The sequence below is a fragment of the Leucoraja erinacea genome, chromosome 4, assembly GCF_028641065.1.
Source record: "Leucoraja erinacea ecotype New England chromosome 4, Leri_hhj_1, whole genome shotgun sequence".
NCBI lineage: Eukaryota > Metazoa > Chordata > Chondrichthyes > Rajiformes > Rajidae > Leucoraja > Leucoraja erinaceus.
Window position 1 is genome coordinate 99688511 of NC_073380.1, and position 12252 is coordinate 99700762.

Below are 12252 nucleotides of genomic sequence, written 5' to 3' on the forward strand. Positions count from 1 at the left end.
GGGAGTTCAGTCTACACACACTGAATCCATCCCTGTGAAAAGTTAGAGACGGTGATTGGATCTGGAAACGGACCAATACATCTGTAAATAAAACTGGACGGCTCAGACATCTTTTCATTTGCACAATTGGCTTTATTGTATTAATTTTAATATATTAATGTTTAAAATCCATGCATTGAAGGAAGAATATTTTCCAGCCCACCTGTGGTTCCTAACCCACACCATAACCCAAACCGTGGGTCCCCCGCAGGGCAGCGTACGTCAGCGTGTGACAGGGTGCACGACATGATGAGACAGACAAATTTTGAACATTCCAAAATCCAGGGGCGACAGGGAGTCACCGCGCGCCACTACATGCGTCACCACGCATCATGCATCACGCATCACGCATCACGCATCACGTCACGTCACAACCTGACCACGACTCGACAACCTCTTTTCAGGCTGTCACCAAAAATGTAGCCCTAGTGGGACAGGCCTTTCATGCTGCGAAACTTGAGGGCAAGGCTTTCGAAGGCGGCAAACTTCTCCCTGGCCAGGTTCTCGATCACCTCGGGCTCCAGTCCGCAGTGCCTGAAGAAACTGCCCAAGCCCGAGCAGGCTCGGGAGAAACGGCAGCTGAGGTTGGAGTGCGAGCGCCGTAATCCGCCTTCGCCAACCCGCCGCTTGAGCGGCTCCTTGGGGCGACCAGCTGCTGCTTCTCGTGGCGCTGCTCCTGTGGTTACTTGTGCACCCCGGGGTCCTGCAGCCTCTGCACCCTCTGCTAATTCTCCCCCTTCCGACGTTGCTGCTCCCGTTGCCGGCCCCTGCTGCTTGTCGCCGCGGCCGCTAGAGCCGGGCACCAACCGCCGGACCCGGTTGCCGCTGCCCTTGAAACGGCGGGCGCTGCTGGTGGCCGCCACTCCCCGCATGAACTCACGCTTCTGCCAGTACATGACCAGCGAGACAGGCCTGAGCTGCCTCTAGGAGCTGGAGCGACACACAATGTCAGGCGGGAGCCCCAGGTGCCCACTCTGCTGGGGGCTGCTGGAGGCCAGGTAAGTCTTCGTGTTGCTGCTGGCCTCGCTGCCACTGCTGCTGCCGCTGCTGGAGGCAGAGCTGCCCCAAACCATTGGGCTCCACTTTGCACCCCCTCGGCGTCTGGCTATTCAAGTACTTGGCCCTTGTATCAGCCAGTCTCTCCACGGCGCTCTGCTGACCCTGCCTGTCCTCCTCCATTTGACTGCGGAGGTAGCTGGGACCTTTGGTCATGAGCCTGAGCGGCAGAGAGACGCTCGCCTCGGACGGCATGATTGCAGTTGGCGCGATCACACTCGGCATCTTACTTTGATCCAGCCAACGAGGACAAATACATTGTCATATCCGCGAAGAAGCCAAGACCAGGACTTCCATGAGCAATGACAGGCTGTCGGCAATTGCCTTAATCCACATTCACTATGACTTGGACAGTGGTGACTAGGTTTGCACAGTTACATTCTCGGAAAATGGAACTGGAAAATGTGATTCATGGCTAAATGGCAATATATGCTGGTCTGCCAAGAGTGTTGTCAAAGTCTGTGAGAGGAACACCGAACTGTCTGCTAATCCCCTCACACTGTGGGAGACCAAACATGGCACTGCAAGAAGAGGTAGATGTCGGGCTACCTACATCAGTATACTAGCTGCGGAATGATACAGGCCTTGGACAGCGTTAACGAACTGAGGACTCCCATTAAAGATAGAGTCACATTTTGGGAGACCAAATGGGGCACTGCAAGAAGAGGCAGGAGTAGGGCCACCTACACCAGTGTACTGCGGAACGACACATGCTTTGAAAGCCATCAAAATACAGAAATGCTAGGTGATACTTGGCAACTCTACAATTATTCACAATCACATTATGTTTGAGAATTCAAAATGTGATTTGTGATCTTGTTTATGAGTCACCATGGAACTAGAATTTGTTATAATAGTATGACAGTAAAATAGGTTAGTTTGAAAGCGATCAAAGTAATGTAAATGCACCATTTAGTTTGACTTCAATTTTCATGATGGAAATTGAAGTCAAACTAAATGTTGTATTCACGTCACTATTCCATGTTGAAATTGATGTGATGTGAAGTTGTTAGGTCAGGAGGACCATTAAAAGTGCACTGCACACACTAACACAGTCTAACAGTAACAGGCAATCAAATCAATACACAAAACATTTTCTAAATAAAAGTTTTTTTTACTGCAAAAACTTACAGTATTTTATTTGCAGTTTTTGCATACTCCTTTATAACATTTTACATAACATTTTAGAACAGTGCAACGTGATTATTAAAACATGGACAACAATTCTTGATTTTAAAAATTGTATACAACAATGAACCCAATCATCCCATTCCACCCACTCATTACTCTTGACTCAACCAAAATTATTTCTGAAATATTGGTCATACATTTGGTGCAAAAATGCTCCAAAATAAGGCTCAGAATGCACCAGAGAGCATCTAAAACCTCAGACCCCGGACGCAATGGGGTTCACGCTCGTGATGTGCGCTGCACGCACATTAAAACGTTGAAACAGATAAGATTGTTAAGGGTTTCGACACACTAGAGGTAGGAACAAGTTCCCGATGGGAGGAGTCCAGAACCAGGGGCCACAGTTTAAGAATAAGGAATGAGCCATTTAGAACGGAGACGAGGAAACACTGTTTCTCACAAAGAGTTGTGAGTCTGTGGAATTCTCTGCCTCAGAGGGCGGTGGAGGCAGGTTCTCTGGATGCTTTCAAGAGAGAGCTAGATAGGGTTCTTAAAAATAGCAGTGTCAGGGGATATGGGGAGAAGGCAGGAACGGGGTACTGATTGGGGATGATCATCCATGATCACATTGAATGGATGTACTGGCTCAAAGGCCCAAATGGCCTACTCCTGCAACTATTGTCTATTGTCTATTGTCTATAATTACACATGAAATTTTTGTAATCCTGTCATGCCATCCCCCCTTTTTGAAAAGCTTCGTATGGGCCTGCGGGTGCTGTCTGTACAGAATTCACACATTTTCACCGTGACCTGCGTGGATTTTCTCCGGGATCTCCGATATCCCCCCACACCCCAAAAACGTTTTGTAGGTCGATTTGCTTGGTATAAATGTTAAAATTGTCCCAAGTGTGTGTAGGATAGTGTTAGTGTGCGGGGATCGCTGGTCGGTGTGGACTCGGTGGGCTGAAGGGCCTGTTCCCACACTGTATCTCTAAACTAAACTAAACTAAACTAAACATATAGGTGAAGTAAATGGGAGGGGGGGGAGGGAGGGGGGGAGGGCGGAGTAAGTTAAGAGTGGAACTGTGAGATTGGCTTGGAAGAATAGCCTTTTGAATGAATAGAGAATCCAGGATGCTGCTGTACAGAGAGGTTTAAGCATCCTTCTATGTTCAACATAGTAAATTATACGGTTACAATAATTAGGAAGCCAAATGCTGAGCAGGGAAATGAGCACAAAAGAGTTTTTTTGTGTTACAACTGTAGGAGAAGTGAGACTCGTACCTAGGGAACCGCTGATCTTTCTGATCTAGGGAACTTTCTGATCTTTTTAAAGGAGGAATTTACATGCCTTGTACTCAGTTTAAAGAATGTTCACAAATTAATTCCTCAGACCAGATGGCTATCATGAGGAACAGTGAGAGGGTTGGCCTACATTCATTGGAGTGCAGAAGAATGAGAATTGATCTTATTCTGGAGGGGCGGCTAGTGATGATGGTAAAGGGCCAGTCCCACTGTACGAGGTAATGCAAGAGTTCTCCCGAGTTTTCCCCTGGTTTGAGCCCCCACCCCCCACTGACCACCAAAATTGGAATTGGTGGAGAGGTGGAATATTGCATTGCATCAGCCCTCCCGTGTGATGCTGGGACCCAACGGGTCCCACTTAGTCTAGTGATCTTATATACCTCTAAAAGATCACCCCATCCTCCTGTGCTCCAAGGAATAGAGTCCCAGCCTACTCATCGTCAGCCTATAAATCTTCTCTGTAACCTTTCCAGCTTGACGTTCCGATTGCAGGGGTTATGGGGAGAAGGCAGGAGAATGGGGTTAGGGAGGGAGAGATTGAATGGTGTAGTAGACATGATGTGCCAATGGACTAATTCTGCCCCAATTACTTATGACCTTATGACTTATGATAAAAATATTACCTTGCTGATATTTACTGATTTTATTTTGGATGTAAATAATTATGTTCTTCATTCTGCAGATGCTATTGTTCCCAGTTAGGTGCTTCATAAAATGCAATGTATAAATGGTCCCTTCTCCACCCCAAAACCCTATTCTCGTTTCACAATTGTTTTTACATTGGGTTTTTGTTCCATTTACTTCCCTACCGAAGATTTGTATGTTTTGATAAACTAACCAAGTTCTTCCTCCTGTCTCTCTACTCTAGTAATTGAATAACTATTCATCATGATTGCATACTGACATTTGAAATAAAAGTACAAAAAGCAAAATACATTGTGGGAAGCAGAAAGATAAACAGAGTTAACGCTTTCTCTTTCCACAGATGCTGAGTGATCTGTTGAGTGCTTCCAGTATTTCAAAGTCAAAGTCAAAGTATCTTTTATTGTCATTCAGACCTTTCGGTCTGAACGAAATTTCATTGCCTTGAGTCATACATATAATAAAAATAACAGAAACGCAAAATAGACACAAATTTAACATCCACCACAGTGAGTTCACCAGGCACCTCCTCACTGTGATGGAAGGCAAAAGTCTTAAAGTCTCTGTCTCTTCCCTCCTTGTTCTCCCTCTGCACTGAGGCGATCCCGGCCTCTGATGTTGTGACCCCGCCGGGTGATCAACAGTTCATCATTGATGAAGCCAGGGTTGAATCAATGACATTTTGGATTTAGTTGAACATTGAACATTGCAAGTTGCAAAAGGATTTGAGTATAGGAGCAGGGAGGTTCTACTGCAGTTGTACAGGGTCTTGGTGAGACCACACCTGGAGTATTGCGTACAGTTTTGGTCTCCTAATCTGAGGAAGGACATTATTGCCATAGAGGGGGTGTAGAGAAGGTTCACCAGACTGATTCCTGGGATGTCAGGACTGTCTTATGAAAAAAAACTGGATAGACCTGGTTTATACTCTCTAGAATTTAGGAGATTGAGAGGGGGTCTTATAGAAATTTACAACATTCTTAAGGGGTTGGACAGGCTAGATGCAGGAAGATTGCTCCCGATGTTGGGGAAGTCCAGGAAAAGGGGTCACAGCTTAAGGATAAGGGGGAAATCCTTTAAAACCGAGATGAGAAGAACTTTTTTCACACAGAGGGTGGTGAATCTCCGGAACTCTCTGCCACAGAGGGTAGTCGAGGCCAGTTCATTGGCTATATTTAAGAGGGAGTTAGATGTGGCCCTTGTGGCTAAGGGGATCAGGGGGTATGGAGAGAAGGCAGGTACGGGATACTGAGTTGGATGATCAGCCATGATCATATTGAATGGCGGTGCAGGTTCGAAGGGCCGAATGGCCTACTCCTGCACCTAATTTCTATGTTTCTATGTTTCTATGTTTCTATGTTTCTATGAGAACATTGCAAAATTAAGGACAAGCTCCAACATTTTGTAATATTTTCTTTGCATAATAATGTAATTGTTGAATAGGAGTAACATTTTCAGTGAAAGATGGGATTGTATCCTCGTAGGTTATCTTGAATCTTAGACATAGAAAGAAGCTATTCATCCATTGTGCCAATGATAACAAAAAAGGGCCCTTGTGCCTGATCCCAAATCCTGTGTAAACCTCCTCAGCAGACACTTTACCTCACTGCTTCCAGGCAAGACAGGGGAAGAAAATAACTGTCAGCATTTTAATCTCTCTCGAATGGTTCCTGGTGGTTGGTCCTTGTGCCAGATGGGTGTTAAGTGTGGACAGAGTTAGACTCAAATGTGATACCTCCACACACAAATTATCTTCAAATAACTCCCACCCATAACTACTTGGTATCCTGACTGAAGCGCAGCCTGCGTTCGTGAACATATCTAAACATCTTTTGGCAGTGTGAGGAGAAGGGGATGGGCAAGGAAAAATACTCAATGACCTAATCTCTGGATAGTACATGCCTTAAATTTATGTCACACAAGAAAAAAACTGCATCCCTCTGGTACAATTACCAATAGACACAAGTAGTAACATTTTCATTCTAGTTGACATCAATAAACCATCACTTTCTCTGATCTGCTTATAAATAAAATGTTGATAGAAATGGCATGACACCGGAAGTGGAGGCTGAGGTGAGAAAAAACTTTTTCACCCAGAGAGTTGTGAATTTATGGAATTCCCTGCCACAGAGGGCAGTGGAGGCCAAGTCACTGGATGGATTTAAGAGAGAGTTAGATAAAGTTCTAGGGGCTAGTGGAGTCAAGGGATATGGGGAGAAGGCAGGTACGGGTTATTGATGGGGGATGATCAGCCATGATCACAATGAATGGTGGTGCTGGCTCGAAGGGCAGAAGGGCTGAATGGCCTCTTCCTCTATGTTTCTATGTTTCCATGTAGTAACTTCTAAATGACAGGGATACTATTTCTATAATACTACATGTTACATTTACATACCTTGCAATAGAATATGCTCAACATTGCACAATATGGTTGATTAATACATTTAGAATGTGCTTTGAATAACAGAGTAAACTAGTGTTTACATATTGTTCAGGCCAGACAAAGGCAGATTGCGTTAGATTTGAGTAAACAGAATATTGCCCAATAAAGATGAACCTCACATGTAACATATGAGTTCTGCCTCTTTCCATTTCAACAACAAAGATATTCAAAATGAATTCTCCTTACTCTCACACAACGGAGCAAACAACACTGGGGCGGTATTAGCAAAACCTTCAAGTGATCAGGACCATTGCACAATGCTGAAAGTACAAAGGGGTGTTATAAACCTTTTTTAGTATCCACCTGTTGCACACATTGTACCATAAAACAATTTGCATTCAACCATGTAGTTGATTATGTTGTTAAAATTGAATAAGCTACAGAATGCAGTCTGCGGATATTGTGCAGCTGATTATCATCGTACCCTAGCAGGACGTGTATTTGATGAGCGCCAGCTCTCTGTGCACTATTGCTTTATGTACTATCTACATAGGTTGGCAGATGTTCAAGCAGATGATTGCATGCGTCTAGCGCGACCAAACGTGGTGGCTTGAGGCGTACGGCCTCGCGGGGCCGGTCCCACTTCCAACCGCGGAGCCGTCTGGAGTTGTGCGGGGCTGGTCCCATGATCATATTCACTAATCAGCTGGGCAGGAGGCGGGCCGACTGAATTTGGACGTCGCACGGTGTCGGGCGGTTACGTCATCATGCAACGACACGCCGGGCGGTGATGTCATCGCACAACGCCACGCGCTAGGCGTACGCCGACAAGACACTGCGTATGGCGTTGAGATGGTGTGTACGGTGTCGAGATGTTGCGTACGGTGTCGAGGCACTGCGTACGGCCTCAATGCGGCTGCGGGCCGGAAGGCCATTGTTGCGCGGAATTTATGGACAGTGTCAGTTTTTCGGAGTCCCGCGCGATGTCAGGACCAGCCCCGCACAACTCCGTACGGCTCCGGCGAGCAAAGTGGGACTGGCCCCGCGAGGCCGTACGGCTCAAGTGACCACGTTAGGTCGCGCTCGCCGCATGCAGTTGCATGCAGGTGGGACAGGCCATTTAAGTTCATATTGCAGTTCAGAACAAAAATGGTGGCATACGATGGCATGGAGATTGAGTTAGTCAACTATCATCATAACATAAAAGCTTGGGAATTTTAATTCAATTAAATAAACTTTGAAACATTTTGACAAGAAGCCATGCAACAGTTACTTGGGGTGCAAGTCCATAACTCCTTGAAAATGGCAAAAAAAAGTAGATGGGGGAGGTAAAGAAGGCATCTGGCATATCTTCATTGATTGGGATGGAGAGCGTAAAAGTCAAAAAGTTGCATTGCAGTTGTATAAAACTTTAGGTGGGCCATATTTGGAGTATTGTGTGCAGTCTTGGTCACCGCATCACAGGGAGGGTGAGGTAGAACGGTTTGATGATCCACTGTGTGGACAGGAAATTGTTGGGGTACATGTGTGATTTTTAGAAGTAACGAAACATAGAAACATAGAAACATAGAAAATAGGTGCAGGAGTAGGCCATTCGGCCCTTCGAGCCTGCACCGCCATTCAATATGATCATGGCTGATCATCCAACTCAGTATCCTGTACCTGCCTTCTCTCCATACCCCCTGATCCCTTTAGCCACAAGGGCCACATCTAACTCCCACTTAAATATAGCCAATGAACTGCCCTCAACTACCTTCTGTGGCAGAGAATTCCCCAGATTCACCACTCTCTGTGTAAAAAAAGAATATCTCATCTCGGCCCTAAAAGTCTTCCCTCTTATCCTTAAACTGTGACCCCTTGTCCTGGACTTCCCCAACATCGGGAACAATCTTCCTGCATCTAGCCTATCCAACCCCTTAAGAATTTTGTAAGTTTCTATAAGATCCCCCCTCAATCTTCTAAATTCTAGCAAGTACAAGCCGAGCCTATCCAGACTTTCTTCATATGAAAGTCCTGACATCCCAGGAATCAGTCTGGTGAACCTTCTCTGGACTCCCTCTATGGCAAGAATGTCTTTCCTCAGATTAGGAGACCAAAACTGTACGCAGAATATATCCCTTCATTCCTTAGACACTAATGATAAGTCCCTTTTAATATCACATTTTTACTTATCATCCTGCTCCACGGGCAGATACTCTTTTGAGCATCTTATTGGATTCTACTTCATTTATGGCTCCTATTAGTTTCTTGCATTTTATTGTCATTCTCCTAACCACAGCCCACAACCAGTGCTGCACATTGCATTCCATCGTCCCACTGAGATATTATCACTCCTTTTCACTTTTTGCTTCTGAACTCAAAGTTTCCTTATTGTGGTGTTTCCAATCTTATTCCTGGGTCTTGCGCTTCCTCATACTTCAATAGAGCATAGAATGGTGCAATGCCAGAACAGGCCCTTCAGCCCGCAATGTCTGTGTCGAACATGATGCAAGACTAGCATTCATCAACCTGCACATAACCCATAGCGCTCCTTTCCCTGCATATCCATACGCCTATCCAAAAATATTTCAAATGTCACTGATGTATCTGCTTCAACCACCACCTCTGGCAGCTTGTTCCAGACACTATGTAAAAAAGTCCTGCACATCTCCTTTAAACTTTGTCCCTCACATCTTAGAGCTATGCCTCCCAGTATTTGATTTTGCCATCCTAGAAAAAACATTCTGACTGTCTACCTTATCTATGCCTTTCATAATTTTATATCCGGTACTTCCGGGTCGCCGCGCTGGAACTGCGGTGAGCTGAAGACCGCTGATGTACATCGCGGAGCTGCGGGACTGTGGAGCGGCCGGCTGCGGGCGGCGGCGCTGAACTTTTCATCGGGAGCCTGGGATCTCTCGCCGAGATCGCCAGTTGTGGAGCTCCATCCTGCGCGGCCTTGTCGCAGCCTCCAGTACGGAAGCGGCTGTTCCTGGTGTCCCATACCGCCGAGAGGATTCTCCCGACGCCGGAGTACCATCAACCGACGAGAACGGCCTGGAACATCGGGCCTCCGTAGAGGTGACTGCGGAGGCCTCAATAGGCCCGACTATGGGTGCACTGGGCAGGGGCGGAAAACCCGGGGGGGGCCAGAGGGGACACATCCCCCCCATGTTTTGAGAGGTGGGGGACATCCCCTCCAAGTTTTTGGAATCCCGATGTTAAAATCTCCGCTTTTAGTGCTGGATTGAGCCTCCGAAGCCTCGCGCGTGTGTGTGAGTGTGCGCATGCGCGCGTGGCCGCCAAAAAATTGTGTCCCCCGTCCCCTCCATGTTTTGATAGCGAGTTCCGCTCTTGGAACTGGGGATGGGGACTGGACATTGTGCCTTCCCCCACATGGGAACCATTGTGGGGGGATGATTTTATGTTTATTGTTAAATTTCTTTAATGTTATGTCTAACCTTTATCTGTGCGCTGCATGACAAGACAAATTTCACTACACCATTTGGTGTACGTGACAATAAATGTCCTTTGTCCTTTGTCCTTTCTATCACGTCTCCTCACAACCTTCGACTTTCCAGTGAAAACAATTCAAGTTGTCCAACCTCTCCCTATAACCCAAGTCTTATAAAGCTGCATTGTGTTCCTGACTCTTATACTCAATGTCCCATCCTATGAAAGCAAGCCTACCACATGCCTTTGTTACCATATCATCTACCTGTGATGCCACTTTCATTGAATTATGAAATTGAACCCCAACTCCTGCTTTTTGTGTTCTCACAAATTCCAAATCTATAACAAGTTGTGTCTCTATATTCCTATTCCACCCTGGCCCACGTTCAGCTTTATTTCCCCCTTTATTAATTTCCAGAGAAAATTCTCTGGTGGATCGTTTATAATCATGCACCTTGACACCTGCTATCCAATTACAAAATGACATCTGCAGCTGTCAATGCATTTAATGATTTCTCAACTCAAAATTTCATGTCCTGATGTCGTGCAAACCCTTTGTTTGCTTCCACATCATTCTTCCGGATCCGGCCTTTATTCACCTCTGCCCCTCCCCCACTCCTCCCCCACTAAAGACACTTGTATTTGATCTCCTAGATTTAATTCCAAAAGTCTCATAAATCTTTGTTTGAATCTAGTCTCAAATCTGGTTTCCACCCTTTTCTGAGTAATTAGATAAATACATAGTTCAACATCTTATCTGAAAAATTGCTCTCCAGATAAAATTCTACTTCCTTAATGGCGTATTAAAGCATCAGCCTAGATTTTGTGTTCAAATTCCACTGTGAGACTTGACCATGTGATCATTATTGCTCAGAGGTTATATTGCTACCATAGAGCATTATGGGCGGTTCATGTGTGCTCAGAGTATCTCATCCCAGTCCTTTGTGCAGGTCTACCATATTGAGCACTTTTTTCAAATGCCCAGTCCTCATCTGGGAATACTGTAACAAAGGATTGGCCATGACAAGATAATTGAAGTATAATGTTAGATCTAATCCAAACTATTTATGAGACAAAAGAGACCACTGTGAAATGACCAGAGCTAGTCACACTTTGGCCATTTTTTTCCTTTAACCTTCCTTGAATAGACTCAAAATGCTGTGTGGAACATTGATACGCTGATTTCTGGCTTCTTATGGAAGTAAGGTCCATGTCCTTCCAGTCCAGGCCTTTGGCTGTCAGGTTTTCAAAGAATTTGTTTAAGAAGGAACTGCAGATGCTGGAAAATCAAAGGTAAAAAAAAGCTGGAGAAACTCAGCAGGTGCAGCAGCATCTATGGAGCGAAGGAAAAAGGCAACGTTTCGGGCCGAAACCCTTCTTCAAACTGATCGGAGGTGGGGGGGGGGGCGGGGAGAAGAAAGGAAAAAGGAGGAGGAGCCAGAAGGCTGGGGGATGGGAGGAGACAGCAGGAGGGCTGAGGAAGGGGAGGAGACAGCAAGGACTAACAAAATTGGGAGAATTCAATGTTCAATCCCCCAGGATGCAGACTCCCCAAGCGGAATATGAGGTGCTGTTCCTCCAATTTCCGGTGTTGCTCGCTCTGGCCATGGAGGAGACCCAGGACAGAGAGGTCGGATACGGAGTGGGAGGGGGAGTTGAAGTGCTGAGCCACTGAGTCAGGTAGGTTCTTGCGGACCAAGCGGAGGTGTTCGGCGAAACGATCGCCCAACCTCCGCTTGGTCTCACCGATATAGATCTGTTTTCAAAGAAGATTGGCTAATGTGGCTGAAGGGGAGCTTCCATGATAAGATAGCACATGATTAGCTGTTGTGATATATGCCACTGGCAGTGAATGATAGGTTAAACAGCCAAAGACAATTGTGAGATAATATTATTAGGTAAGAAATTTACCATTCTTAGGCGACCCATCTTTGATCATGGGTTGTGGCCACAGAATTTGGAGAATTTTCACAATATATTAGTAGCAGCCAATAGTTATGAATTCCCACACCAGACAATATTTTATTATGTTTGTTATTTGCAATCTTTTCCCATAGGCAGATCTAAATAACAACAAATCTGTTATTGGCAAAAGTACCAATTTGCCAACATGCCACATTGAGTAAATCCATGAATTTGCAACGTAGCCGTCATGTATTCTCGTCTGAGGTAAGGCTTAGTTGTCACTTGCACAAAAGACACGTCCACACCGGGTTTGTGTTCCAGAGCAAGAGCCCGTTTATTCTGCAATCACTGCCTTTTAT

General features: G+C 45.6%; 1 pseudogene; it reads right to left on the bottom strand.

Moving 5' to 3' along the window:
* Window positions 1-464: 464 nt before the first annotated feature.
* On the bottom strand, window positions 465-1583 carry LOC129696071 (protein FAM110C-like; annotated as a pseudogene).
* Window positions 1584-12252: the final 10669 nt, after the last annotated feature.